This window comes from Furipterus horrens, unplaced genomic scaffold (assembly GCF_987537825.1).
Source record: "Furipterus horrens unplaced genomic scaffold, mFurHor1.1.pri manual_scaffold_17, whole genome shotgun sequence".
NCBI classification, from domain to species: domain Eukaryota; kingdom Metazoa; phylum Chordata; class Mammalia; order Chiroptera; family Furipteridae; genus Furipterus; species Furipterus horrens.
The window spans coordinates 91,350,745-91,365,439 of record NW_028327187.1 but is presented as its reverse complement, the minus strand read 5'-3'; the positions used below and the strand labels follow the sequence as shown (position 1 = coordinate 91,365,439).

Genomic DNA, 14,695 nt, shown 5'->3' with positions numbered 1-14,695 from the left:
CACCTGTCTCTCTAACTTGTCTGAATAACAGGGCTATTTCAGAGGGGGAAACAACAGCCTTCCAGAAAGCAGTTTCCAGAAAGCCTTCAGTTAATAATACATTCTTCCCAACAAGCTCGCTTAGGGCTCAAAGTTAGTTCCCCGAATCTTAAAAATCCTATCATAAGCAGCTGAGGAGCCAGGTCCACAGATCCTAGCAAAACCTCTCCGGACAGGGACACTCATGACCCTGTGGACCTTCTCCCACCACCTTTCTTGATTTCTTTCTTTCTTTTTAAAAAAATATTTTATTTATTTTTAGAATGAGGGGGAGGGAGGGAGAAAGAGAGAAAGACAAACATCACTGTGTGGTTGCCTCTTGCTCGCGCCCCCAACTGAGGACCTGGCCTGCAACCCACGCATGTGTCCTGACTGGGAATCAAACCGGCGACCCTTTGGTTTGCAGGCCGGCGCTCAATCCACTGAGCCACGCCAGCCAGGGCTCACCACCTCTTTCTAACGAGTTTCCTAAGCCACACAACACACAAACTGTTCTGCACCTCCATCCCAATCCTGGGAGCCAGAGAGGTGTGTGTTAGGGGAGGGGGTTGCTGCTGAGCTTTCCCTCATCTGAGGACACTCAGCCAGAAAGTGGCGGCCACCTCTGCAGCTCTGGGCGGGCCTGCATAGTGTGCGCTTTGTGTAAGTGCCGAGGAGGCACAGCGCTGCTCGTGCACCAACAGCTGTCACATTATTTGCACTCGCTGTAAACAGCCTTCACACTCCCCCCTTACCACATAGTTAATGCCAGACTAACAATCCACAGTTCGAGATCAAACCAACAACAGCAGCATTGTGTCTGCCTCCACGGCCTTCGCACCAAGCCCAGCAGCTGGCAGGTTTCTCTAGAACAAGGGACCCCCCCCACCCCTCCAGGCTCCAGCCAAGGCTAGGCAAGGCAGCATGCGTTTGTTGCTCTTGCTGCCGACAGTCAATGTAAAAGAGCACAGCCATTTCGCCAAGGTTTCAGTATGGTTTATCAGCCTACTCCCAGAATTTTCTCCTGGTGGCTTGGGGAACCACCCCTCCCCAAGTTCCTCAGCTGGGAATAAAAGCAGTTCAGGCTCCCAGGGTCTGTTTCCATGCTTGGCAAAGTGTGGGCTAGCCTGCGTGGGCCATGCTTAGGGTCTGGGCAGGGAGGCCTACAGCTCTCCTGCCTGTCACAGGGGCTAGGCAGCTCTGAGCTTTCTGCAGCCTCCTGTGTTTCAGAAATTGTCCAACTCCCTGAATACTTTTACTGGTCGCCCCACTGATCAAAATGTCTCCTTTATGATTTTTGGTTAAGTCGAACATTTCCATAATCGTCATTATTAGCGCAAATTACACGCCTAATCGGTCCTTAAATAGATTTTAATTAAATAATCATACAAGGCTCATTTTATGACTTAAGAAAGGCATTACTTTTCGTTATAAACTTTCCACCAGGATGTAAAATAACGATAGTAGACAAATACTTATTCTTTGATCACCGATGGGCAGAGTATGATGAAACAGACCCAGTTTCACCTTCTGGAATTGAAGCCAAGACCAGACACACCACATCTGCACAACTTTCCTCCTGAGAAGAAGAGGGGATATCTTCCTTCAAAGCATTACTTTTGTCTCTTTGGAGCCAGCAGAAACCAACCCTAAATTCTACTTTTCCTTCCCCATCTAAAGAGCTTTCTCCAGTTAGAAGACTCTCCAAGAGACCACACCTCCCCACCCCCAGCCATTTTCTACCATTTCAGTCTGGTGAGAGTGCAAAGCAGGCAGGTTGTGCTTGTTAAATGCTGTGTAAAATGCTGTTAATAAAATAATAAACACAAAGGGTGGAGGCTGCTTGTTCCATGGGTGTTTTGACTGGCAATTCCTTGGCACTTGTCATGTGTTTATGGGAGGGCAGACAACTGAAGGATTTACATAGTTTGGACAGTTCTGTACTTCATTTATACTTTCCTAAATGACCTAGGCCTAGAGCTATTTCAAGTTTGCATTTGTACAGAACTGGTGAATACCTAAGAGTTTCTCCAATTAAACCAAGTTTTACACCTAAAGCTGGAATATGCTTACTCTCCAAATCTCCTCAGCCCCTTTTGGTCAAGAAAACAAACAGAACTCCAACAACAACCCCCTGCCCTGCTCTTCCCGCCTCACCCCACTCTGGGGATACCTAGGGCAAAGGTTAAGGTGTCTTCAGATGACAGGCAAGGCCCTAGCTACCCACTGTGAAAATCACCGCAGTTGGACACATCCTGGCCATACTCTACCTCTAAAATAGTGAGCTAGGATGGGGGCAAAACTGCTGGCCTGGTAAAACCCACTGTTCACGAAACAATGTCAGCAAAGGCTGGAAGACATTCTTTAGAGAGGGACCAGGGATTCGTGCCTACTGAAGCTCTTTCAGCACAAAGGCTTTTAGGGAAAGAAGGGAAAGAGGGAGGAGGAGGGGGAGAAGAGGAGAGAAAGGGAGGGCTCCTGTTTCAGAGGCATCCCCTGAGAGTCAAGAACCAAGTGTAGCTTCAATCAAATGCTGACTTCCCCTCTGGGAGTCGAGTAGGAAACCTGATCACAGTAGCTTACTACCGGCCTGGATCCATACAGGTCTGGTTTTCTTCTCATGCTAGTAATTTTTTAAAATACATATCGATATAAAAGAAGCAATCCCTGGCAGACTTTATTGAAAACCACACTGAGCCCTCATAACATCCGGACTTAATCCCTATCAAACAAACCACAGCACCTCTGGCTTCTGCAGCAGGCCACCCCACTCTCACCTCTTTCAACCAGGTCTCTCCCCTCCGGCCACTGCAGTTCCCTCCCCCGAAAGAATGAAAGGATGAAGGGAAGACTCGCCAAAGAGCACCCAGATACTGGTTCTGGAATCAATTCCTAACTATATAATGATCCCACTGGGGGGGGGGAGGGGCGTCCAAGTCCTTTCATATGGAACTCTTTAAAATGCAGAATGCAAAGAACTGTAACAAAGGGAGAGAGGTGGGCTGGGGAAATATCCTTGAGGATACCTTGGGAGGGGAACTTGAACTGCAATCCCCAGACTGGACTCAGCAGGTCTCAGGGGAAGCATTGACTAGAGAAGCAACCTATAGGAACATGACCAGTCATTCAAAGCAGTCACTAATCCTTGGGGCCTACTATGTGCCAAGTATTCTTTGATCCTAAGGTGGATAATTGTTCCCAGTCTTACAAATGAAGAAACTTACTGAGGCTCAGAGGCCATAAATAACTTGCCCTCAAGGTCACACAGCTAGTAAAAATCGGCCACGGTCAAACTCAGTCCTGGAGTTGCGGAGAGGAGCCAATTATTAGTCTAATTGTGCCATTCGAAATCCCCAAGAACTTCAGAAGGCTTCCTCAGGCCTTGTTACTCAAGTCCAGGGTACAACGATAGCCTTTAACACCAAGGCAACTTAGTCCACACGGAGCCTGGAACCCAGTTGCTCCTACACCCAGCAATCTCTTGGTCCACTTGAAGTTGTTCCCAACTCCCCCCGCCCCCCATCCTCACATCTCCCTACCTGGGAATATCCTGGTGTGAGGCCAGGGCTCCAACAAGACTACACTTTCTGCTCCATCCAGGATCCAAGAAGTGGCAGAGGTAGTTGGTGGGTTGCTACTCTCAGGTCTCTACAGAAAAGTGCAGACCTCTGGCACTAGAACAAGGCTTGCCAACCTAGTTTTACTACATAAAGCAATAAATCAAATTATCTAGATAGAGCAAAAGTACTTAGGAAACAGTGCCTACACCTACCATTCCTAGGGTTTTAAGGAAAAACCCCCAGATGTGGCAGGGGAGGAAATCAAGGTAGAAATGGTTTGCAAGATGCTGAGCTCTATTGGGCCCCTGAGGGTCACAACACAAAAAGCCTTTCTTACTCCCAACTTCTCATCCCAAAAACTCAGGGTCAGCACCCAACATTTCCTCCCTACCTCATCCCCAATTTCCAGGTCTGCCCCCAAGCTTTCAGATGCGACTGGGTGGGGGCAGGGACCAGCAGGGCAACAGGACCAGTTGCTCCTCCAGAAGCCGAGCAAGGCTTCGGATGTGCGAAATGGCTCCAGGAGCCACTGAACTGGCAAGGGCCTGGGCTGCGGGAGAGATCGAGGCGATGGCAGGCCGGGTCCTCACAGAGCTAGCCAGCTGAACAGGCCTCCCAGGCCCGGCCTCTCCTGACTCTCAGCCAGTGACTTGCTCTCATTTTTAAACTTTCCAGCCTCGGCAATCAGGCCGTCGGGGCAGGGCTTCCAGACCCCACCACCGCCCTCCCCGCCGCCCCCCAGCTTGCTGCAGGATCTTCCAGCCTCAGGGGAGGCAACCCCTGCTCACCCACCGGCACCACGAGACGGGGGCCTGGCAGACGCTCCCCTCCCCCACTTGGGCCACCTGGAGCAGACGGCTTCTCCAAGCAATCGGCGTCCAGATGAGACAGGGACTTAGTCCGGGAGGAAGTCCAGTCTCCAACGGTCCGAGCCTGCCCACAGCGCCCGTGCAGTGCACCCCACACTCGTGCGATCCCGAAGGAGCTAACGCTCGGGAAGCGGGGGGAGGGGAGGCAGAAAGGGTTGTGGGTTGCTTAAAAAAAATTTTTTTTTTAACTCTTCCGATAGAGGGTTTTGGGTGTCCCTGACACGATGGCGAGCGCTCACTCGGGCAGAACAAAAGAAATGGGGGGGTGCCGGAAATGGTACTGGAAGACCCCAATAATGCTATAAACCTCTCTTCTCCCTCACAGTTACCATTAGCATAAAAAGACTCCAGTGCCTTAAATGCAATAGTACATGTTTATAACTTTTTCCTGCTGGGTCTCCACACACTAAACAGGTCCCCTCCTCACATTATGAAACCACAAAGGCAAACATCACTCCCAAATTTGTGACCTGAAACTCTGGGGCCTCTCACCTGCTCTGCCCCTGGCACCCTTCTCTGACTCACCCCCCTCTGAGAGTAGTTCCTCTGGTTTGCACCTAGACAATAAATTTAGTTTAATTTAGCTTCCGGTCTTTAATTTTAGCAGGTCTCCTTTTTGCATGCAAATCAATATGGCAATTACCATCTAAAAGCTCGCCCAGCCCCGGGTCAATGTAAATTGATCATTGTCCGCCTTCCACAAAATAACACCGGGAGTCTGTGGTGCATAATGAGATTATACTGGAAACTGTCTTTTAGATCACAAATTATATTTTATGCTGTCAGGATCTTCTCCTAGCGGACTTCCCTGCTAGACTAATCACTGGGAGCCAAGCCATGGGTGCTGAGGGGTGCTGTTGGCTGGGGAATCATGACTAAAAATTAGCCAAGTGGGGACCCCTATTTCTGAGACCCTCCATTGCGGGCAAGCGGAGATAGATGAGCTTGCGCAGGGAAAGGGGGCCTTCTACAGAAATTTCGAGGAAAAGCATCGTTCACTAATTTTCACCCAACACCAAGTAAGAGCTCCCTTCCAAAGGAACACACTGGAGGCAACCACAGAAAGCCGTCGGGCAGATCTAGACGTCAGTGGATGTCCCAGGCCAAACGCTAGCGACAAGGCAGCTTGGCCACCCCCACCCCGGTGTTTGGGGGCGGGGGGGGGGTTGTTGGCCAAAGGAGGCCAACCACTCCTGCTCCGGCTGCTTCTCAACCTGGCCGCTGCCACCCAGGACTCAGCAGCGCAGCGAGCTTTGCACAGAATCTTGTCAGCCATGCATTGGTAAAGCAGCCAGGGCGGGCCTACTCATCCCCTCCCAAGGCTGGGCGAGGTCCCGCTAGGCTCGAACCTTGTGATAGGGCAAGAAGCCTCCCATCAAGAAGGTCCCTTCTCACCCAGAGCACCACTTTCCCTTCCCTCTTCGGCCCCCAGGGCATGGGTGTGACCCTGGGGCCTAACAAAGGGCCATCTGAGCTCCTTTCAGCCTCGGGCTGGTGCGGGGGGCAAAGGGGGGGACCAGAGGCCGAAGTGGACTCACGCGGACCCCTACCCAGAGGACCGGCGCCCTGGAGGAAGCCACCAAAATAGCATTGTCATGGCTGCCGGGCACTCCTGAGTACCGTCCTGGTTGTCTTGGGGTTCGAGGGGGCACGGCAGCCTTCGAGTCTTTCGCCCAACCCGCTGCCCACCCCTGCCCCGCCCAACCCGGCGCGGGCTCCACCCAAGAGTGCGGTCTTCCCAATAAAGGCTGAATTCCCGGCTGGGCTCAGACAAAGAGGGACCGCAGCAAATCGACGCCGCAGGCAAACCAAACCCTAGCCTAGTTTACGCGCGGCGTCTGGGGTCACAGAGACGCCTACTAATCCATCCTACGCAGGCTGTCCCCACATGGTCTCTTCCAGAAAAAAAAAAAGAGAGAGAGAGAGAGAGAAAGCACACCAAAATGAAAGCATACCTCCTGTTTATTCCTCCTAGAGGCCAAACTTCACACTTCTTTCAGTTCTGTCTTTATCAGTCCACTGGGCCCTGCGCCACCTTAACATGAGCAGTGCAACATCCATTCCTCCCTCCTGACCCAAAATGTAAAGCTACTCCTCCTTCTTCCTCCACCCTCCATACACTCAAGGTCGAGAACTCCAAATCTCTTAGAAATCCTCCTACCTGCTTAACAAACACATACCCTCTCTTCCACTCTTGATGGGAAGAAACTATAACCAAAAGTAATCTTGGTAATTGAGGACTGACCACCCACCCTTACCTAGGCCACTTTGCCTTCAGTTCCCGTCTAGCCAAAGACATTATTTCCCAGTGAACGAGGGTGCAAAGGTGGTGGTGTGGTCCACACTTCCCTGTCTATCACAATCTCACTCCGCAGGAAAATCTACATCAGACACTGAGTTTTTGTCATTCAGGCTGTGTATCTAAGCATGGATGTATGCATATGAATGCTTTCTGTGTTTCCAAGTGACCCTCTTCACACCTTTAAATGGGCTTTTGTCTCGACCAAAGTTACAGAAATTCTGTCCCAGTTTCCAGCTCAACAAAGTCTGGGATTTTCTTAGAATATTGCTATAGGTCCCTGTATTTGCAAATCCATGTTTACATTTCTCTTGGTCAGTTCTTTATCTTTTATGTATCTCTTGTTCCTGGTGGGCACCAGAACCCAAGAATCTTGATTTGTCTCGGCACATGTCATCCAGGCACACATCTTAATCTGAGCACCCCTGTCGAACACGTACGCCTCCCTACTACTTACTTTGTTGCCTTGCCTATAATGTGTAGCTCATTTTCAGGTCAGACCATTGTAGTTTTGCAGTTTAAATGTAACTAGAAGATCCCCTAGACAACAACCCTGAAAGAGAGAGGAGGGGGAAGGAGACAGGAGTGCTAATAATGATTTATTTATGTATAGGGTAACCGACCCACCAATTTCAACCTCTGGGAAGAACTAAACCAATGCCTGCTGAGTTGTATGAAATTTTTAGACCAATTCAGTGTCAACCCCATGTATGTGTATACAAATGATCCATATTGTACACATCACTGTCCAACTCCTGTTTGGAGGTGGGGTCTCCCTGCATACATCTGGATAATAACTCCACACAAGTTCACAGTTAAAAGTGTGTTTATTTATACAGACAACTCAAGGACCTCTTTGCTCTCTCCAAATACCTGTACACAGTGGCCTGGCATTTCAAGCTCAGGTTTTCCATCTGCGGTAGTCTCAATCAGAGGCTCAAACCAACTACAACTCTGAGTGTACCTTCCCATACTGGATATCCCGCAAGAGTTCTCTTCTGGGAACACTGAGGTCTACATCTGTATCTCCCAAACTCAGTTCCTTAAGTGAGAGTGCTCATTGTGTTCAGACTTTCCCCATTGAGAAATACCGGGTCAAACTAGATCATCTGGCAGCTGCGTTTGGTTTGTGGAAGAATCGAGCCCAATGCACCAAGATGTGCGCTTGCAAACAGAAAAGGGAAAACCCTAGGCCCAGACACCTGCCCCTCCCCCCGGGGCTATTCTGCCTCCAGGAATTTCTGCTAGGCTTCCTGCCCCCCCCCCCCAACACACACTCTCTCAAATCACCTTGAAAGGGTTAAGAAAAACCCTTGCAGTCTTCCCTCCACCCTGCTCGCTGGGCCCGCAGGCTGGCTCGCTCACTCGTAGCTCGCGGGAGTCTGCCGACGCCTCCGCAGCCCGCCCCCCCCTTCCCGTCCTTCAGCCGGGAGGGAGCCTGCATGCCTGTCTAGACCGATCTATCACAGGCACACCAACAACACCCGCGAGAACGCGGAGACCCTGCCTAGATCTCCCTGCCCTCATGGTTCCCGGTGGACAGACCAGGGGAGCGTGACCGGGTCTGCGGGATGGAGGGGGAAGCCTACCCGCGCCGGCCGCCCCGAGCGCACCGCGGGTCCCACACGGCCCCAAGCCCCCAGAGCTCCCGCCAGCCCGGCTGCCGGGGCACAGTCACAGCTCTGCGCGCTGGGCAGTCCTATTTTTATCTTGTCTAATCCCAAACTGGGCGGGGAGCACAGGCGTCGTGCTTAGAGAACAAGAGATAGGCGAGGGAGGCGGGGAGGAGCAGCCAGGCAGCGACGCGAGCGGGAGCGAGTTAAAGACACAGTCGAGGCGACTGAGGGCAGGAAGAAAGAGCGGGCTGCGCGGGCCTCGCGGCGCCGCACGCAACGCGCAGCCGGGCGAAGTTACACTCGCCTCCCCACAGCCCCTCGCTGCCCGCCCCTCCCAACTTCCAGCAGCTCTCTCCTCAGCCTGGGTAGCCGGGCCTCGGCCTGTGTGGGAGGCAGAGGCCTGGCCGGCCCTGCGAAGGGCTGGAAAGAATCGCTAATGAGCTGTACGGCCCATTGATCCGGAGAACACTTCCTAATTAACTCTCAGTCGCCTACTGGTGACAGGGCCTCAAAGGACAGCGCTGGGACCGTCCGAGCCCCAGCCCCAATCTGCCCGCCTAGGGCCAACCGCCCGAACCCCGGGCACTCCTAAGTACCCCAGGCGATCCAGGTGAGCAGCGGCGTATACTCGCACACCGAAGGCCAATCGCTCATTAAACCTGGACGGCATATTAATCAACATCTCCCCTACTTCCTCCACGCGGTGAAATAATGCCCAAAATAAACACGAGAACCAATACTGCAAAGCCCAGACCAGATAACAGGTCGGGGTGGAGAAGTGTCAAGAACGAAACGTATTCTCCAAGTGTCCACATAGAGGAGTCCCCGAGGCCGACAATTAAAACGCCTTCCACACAAGCAATTCTGTTGGCAAAACCGAATCCAACACCTCGTAAGGATTGATTTCGACCCGCGGTGTCCTTTTCCAGTGCCACAGGAAGTGTCAGATGGCTAGAAATACCCAAGTCTGTCTGGGTTCACCACCCACCACCTTCTGGGGTGAGCCATTTCCTCCCCATTTTCTACTCCCAGGCCATTTTAAGGATCTTTCTTCAAGAGGCTAGCCCTAGAACGTAATACCACTTACTTCTCCCCCTAGCCCTCTATAAAGAAAGAAAGCTAAAACCCTGATCTGTCTAGTCTAGACACAGCGAGGCGGTGCGAATACCTATTTGAAGCGCGCTGGTTTCTTTTTAAGGTTTGTTTTTAAATACACATATCCCTCCCCTTCCTTCGCTCTTCCATTCCCCAACCCCCACCCTTCAGACGCCGACGGCGCGCGTCCTCGCGCGCGGGCACTCACAGCCTCTAGCTGGAGATCTTGGACTTTCTGGAAAAGATTCATTAACAGCAAATTAAGCCTCACCCGGCTTCGGCCTACACGCAGCCAGACTCCACCGTTTCAGGGCTCCGGAGATGTGCCCACTCGAGAGGGCGAACAGGGGGAAGCCCGCGGGGACCACGCGTGGCTTAGTCGCTCGGTTCCGCACAAGGCGCCTCAGGGCTTGCTTCGTAAACAGAAGGCGCACGTCGCCGCCGCCCCGAGCCCCCGAGTTGGCGGTGGCTCTGCAGCGCAGCCACTCGCCTGCTCCGAGCACGGGCCCCGCGGCGTTTTGTCCTCCCCACCGCGGTGGAGGATCCCGCCCGGGTGCGCAAGTTCCTCTTCACCCTCCACCTCAACACCGCACACCCTCGGAGTGAGACCAACTTCCTCCGGCCGCAGACTCGCACACGCCCAACAGGGCTTCCCACCAGACTCCCCGCTGCCCAGCGGAGGGCCCAGGTCTTGCCACCCCACCCTCCCTTCCCGCTCCCGCCCCCACACAACCTACCCCCACCCCTGGGGGCTCAGAACTTAAAACCTACCCCACAGCGTCGGGAACAGGGTAGGGATGGGAGAGGGTGGCAGATTACAATTTTACAAGAACATTTACAAAACAAAGCGTCTGACCTGGCAGGCGGGAGGACAGGCCGAGTGTCGGAACCCCTCACTCCGGTAGATTTCCTAGTCTTTTTTTTTTAATCCACGTGATTCGTGGTTCGGGGCAAGCCAAGAAAAAACCCGGGACTCCCTTCCCGAGTTGCGCGGAGGCGGCAGCAGGTCGAGCTCGGCTCGGCCGGGGCGCCTGCCACACACCCTGGCGCACGCACACGCCGAGTTCCACTAGGAGGAACGAGCGGCCCCCGGAGAGTCGAGACCAAGCGGCGGCGGCTGGGGGTTTTTACACTTCTTTCCCGAGTCGAAAAAGAAAGCAGACGGGAACCCGCCGCCCTCCCCTTCCTGCTCGCGAGCTAACGCCGAGCCGAGCTTCCCAGCTTCCAGCCCAGCTTCCCCCCGCCCCCTCCTGCGCACGACTCGCTGCACTCAGCGGCGACCGCACTCCCGCGCACGCAGACACACAGGCTGCAAACTTCCACTCAGCAAACTCTGGATCTCCTCCCAGCCCCCCCCGGGAGGCGGCATGCCCCCCGCCGCGGCCCTCCCCAGTGCCCACGCGGGGCTGCTTAGGTTGGCTGCATTTTTAATAACTTAGAGCTAAGAAATAAAAACGAAAGCGAGGAGAGCAGCCAAAGGGAAGCGCGAGGCGAAACCTTCGCGGGGTACACAAGAGTCGGAGGAGCAGCCCGCAGCGGGTGGGGGCCCCAGGGAGGGGGACGACTGCAACCCGCGGCGCGCCCGCCTGCCGGCCGGTCCTCCCTGGGGAAAGGTGTTTCGAGCACTGACCTGAAATCCCCAGTCGGGGAATTAGCAGGGAGCCTGCGATCCGGAGCTTTGAAGTGCCCCCCCCTCCCCGGCAGAGTCGAGGAGTCGAGGAGCCAGGGGCGGCTGGGTGGGTAGGGAGAGGTGTGCGGGGTGGGAGAAAAGTGGGGTGGCAACGGGTAGCGATCGGAGATGGAGCCGGGCCGGGGAAGCGCGGCGGGCAGCAAAGTTTGCGGTCCCCGGCTGCCCGCAACCCGCTCGCGGCGCCTCGCTCGCTCGCCTCCCTCGCCGTCTGCTGCCAGCCGGCTGCCCTCGGGGTCGGCCCCGCTGTGGGGTGGGCTCTGGACTGGGTGGGGGCGGGTGGACTGGACTCAAAGCTTCCAGGCAGGTGGCGACAGCCCCGAGCGATCCTCCGGGCTCCCGCAGCTGGGCCGGGCTCGATCGGGCTCAGCAGCTCCCGCGCCGCCGCTGCTGCCACCCGCGCTCGGGCAGGAGCCCCAGCGCCATGTTGACGGATCGCCGAGAGAGCACCCGCTCGGGCTGGGTGTGTGTGTGTGTGTGTGTGTGTGTGTGTGTGTGTGTGTGTGCGTGCGTGTGTGTGTGTGTGTGTGTGTGTTGGCCAAGTCGTCCCTGCACGGCGACAGCGCAGCTTGGGCTCCCCGCCTGGCGGCTCGCGGGCTCCCCCTCCGCCGCCCGCTTCGCTCTCGATCGCGGTCTGGGTTCCGACGCGTCTCCCCCGCAGCCGCCGAGCTCTGCCGGCGTTCAGCGAGGAGCGTAGCTCAGCCTCACCTTGCCGCTGGGAGCCCGAGCTCCGTCTGCCGCCGCACGCCGCGATCCCAACGCGTCCCCACTCCCGGGTTCCCTCCTCTTCCTCCTCCCCCTCCCTCCACCCGCCCTTTCTCCCTCCCTCCCTCCCTCCCTTCCTCCCTCGCTCCCTCCCTCCCAGCAGCCGCCTCCCCTCCCCCCCGCAGGCCCAGCGTTCGGGCGACAGCCGCCCGCCCGCCTGCCGCCGCCGCCTCCAGCTCTCGCAAGTTTGAGCTCCCTTAGCCTTCGCTCACCCTCTGCTGCGGCGCCACGGCGTTGAGCTTTCGGAAGGGTGATTCCCCAGGAAAGGTCTGCCCGAGTTGCCCCAGCCGTCACCGATTCCCCGCCGGGTGCATTTCGCCTCTCAGGGTCCGAACCCCAGACCACTAGTGTGGCTCCCCTCTCGCCCCTAGACCTCCCCTCCCCCTTTCGGACCGAGTTGGCTGCGCACACCGTCTGGGCGCGCGTCCTGGGCGAGCCCCAGACCGACTAAGGCGGCGGCGGCGAGGGCGGCCCGCAGACCCCAAGCCCAGGGGATGGGGGGCGGCGGGGGCGGCTCTCCCAGCCGCGCACCGAAGACTCCCCTCGCTACCCAGAAGGCCAGTGGAGGACCGCAATTACCATAAAGCGCCTCGCACTCCGCTCAGCCAAAGCTGTCAAACCCCAGCGGCAGCCACTGCTGCCTCCTCTCACCACCAGCGCTGCGCTCTCCTGGCCGACCGTCCCCTACAAGACCAAGCAGAGCCTGGCGAGTGCCCGTTGGCACCCATCCCCTGCCTGGGGCGCCCCTTACTCCCGAAGGGACCCTTTCCCATTTCGCTGTCAACAGCTACCTGAAAACATGGCCCGGAGTACTGGTGGCCGTTCCTCCCGAACTCCCCGCCCGAGTTCCCCGGACGTTTCAATTGTATGGGAATTGTTTGGAGGGGCGGGTGGTGGAGGATGCAGCCCTTGGGGCACAAGGAGGCGGGGATGGGGGTGTGGGGATGGTAGAGGAGCGGAGATCCGCCAGAATGTCTCCCTGTTCGCGGGCATTTCACAGTGTGCACCTCAGATGGCTGGAGGGTCTGTCCCGGCCTCTCACCCCCACCTCTAGACATTATCTCCCGCGTTTTATTTTCCTTGGCAGGGAGCAACTTTTGGCTTACACCATTCGCCCCATAAATTTCCACTCGGTAACGTCTTGCTGATCGTACAGCCCGCGCCCGCAGCAGTTAATTCAATTGACACGTATTGAGCTTCTCCAGCGCACCCGGCGCGGCGCTGGGCGCGGGGGAAGGGCGGGGGCAGACAGGCGGGAGGGGGAAGCGGAGAGGCGAGGTTCCGGCCTCCCCGGAGCGCAGAGCCTCTGGGGATAGCCGAGAAGCCCCAGTTTGTGCAGCTAGCGGGAAGGGGTGGGAGTAGGGGAAGGGTGTTCCGGCCTAACCGCACCCAGATCGCGGGGCCGGGACAACACGGCAAAAGGTGACCCCACTCCGCTGCTGCTAGGGTCTTTTTTATGTTGGAGGTGGGGAGTCTTTTTCTGCTTAAGGACAAGATGGTGCAGGCTCGATGAGAACATCAATCTGAAATGGAGGTGACTTGTAAATCCACACGGAAAGTTTTAAAATATCCTGGAGTGTCTCCATGCCAAAAATAATCAAAAGCATCTCAAGTTGATTACTAAGTCAAGGTCAAGGCCAAAACCAGCTCTAGTTAGCAGATCCCTTTTAAAAATTAGACTTAATACTGACTGCAGGACTGGTGTTAGGTGCGATTTTATTTATTCTGTTTTAGTTCTCAGCAGTTATAAAAACAGCTCTTTCCAAAGCAGAAGTGAAACATCTCTACCGTTTGAAATCCGAAACTTCGGGCAGAATTAAATCTTCATGCTCCAGGGCTGCTCATAACAACTGATGCAAAAGACAGGCAGGCAAGTGCCCCAGCGAGCAGTGCCCAGCCCTGCTGGGCTGCCACTGCTTCCAGGACCTGCGCCTGCATGATGGAATGCATGCCTTTTCCTTCCCGTCTTTCTGGAGGTGGATGTCTCTGAAAGCTAACCCACACATTTTTTTAATCTCCGGTAACAAGCAGAAAGACACCTGGACTATTATGCTGTAAAGCTATTTTTTATAAAGACATTTTAGGGCCAGACATTAAAAGTTATTAGACTGAACGCATGCGAGTTACAGACGCAGCTGGAGAAGGGCCTCTGGTTGTGTGTTGTAGCAACATTTCTTTTTGAAGCGACTCCTTTTATTCAAAACAAATCCAAAATAACTAAGAAAACTGAAGTTGGGTACTTGTGGGGAAATTCTGAACACCGTTCCAGGCAAGGAGGCCGCTGTGCCACTGTGGGCCACGGAGGAGAGCTGGCCTGGGCGAGTGGAGAGCCTTGCCAGGGTCTTCCAGCTCAGTTAGGCCTCCACAGAGACCCTGGCCACGTGTCCAACCCCCTTCTCTCCCTTTCCCATGCCTCCCCAACTTTACCCTAAGGCAAGGCTTTAACCCGGACTTAAGAATTGCAAGTAACCATTCAGAATTTGGGAAAATCCTGGAACCAAGAGAGAGCATGGAGCCTGTTGCCTCTCGGAGTCCTGTGGTCTCCTGGGGCTGCTGACAAAGGGGCCTGTTTGTCTGACTTTAAAAGTCCTGGGGTTAAAATGAATGGGGGGGGGGAGATTTTGCTGTAAATGTGAAGGGGCCTCGAGGAGGGTCAACTCTGGAAGAAATTTGATGCTGGAGACAAACAGGCCAGTAAATTCGACTTTGACGTATTTGCAGCATTTCATACCTCCCCCCCACTTTTAAGGAGTCTCGCCTGCAAGGTATCCTCGTTTGGGCTGGTG

The 14,695-nt window shown here is 55.1% G+C and overlaps 1 protein-coding gene across 6 annotated transcripts in view; it reads right to left on the bottom strand.

The window, feature by feature from the left end:
- Window positions 1-11,904, bottom strand: part of BCOR (BCL6 corepressor) — a 44,856-nt gene extending 32,952 nt beyond the window's left edge. For 2 of the 6 annotated variants that reach the window (XM_090264274.1, XM_090264277.1), the window contains exon 1: window positions 11,088-11,415. The gene's annotated coding sequence lies outside the window, so the exon portion shown is untranslated. Of the gene's footprint in view, window positions 1-10,313; window positions 10,345-11,087; window positions 11,416-11,852 lie in introns of those variants that run through there. The other 4 variants (XM_090264278.1, XM_090264280.1, XM_090264275.1 and 1 more) reach the window with 3 other exon arrangements.
- Between the last annotated feature and the right edge of the window lie 2,791 nt (window positions 11,905-14,695).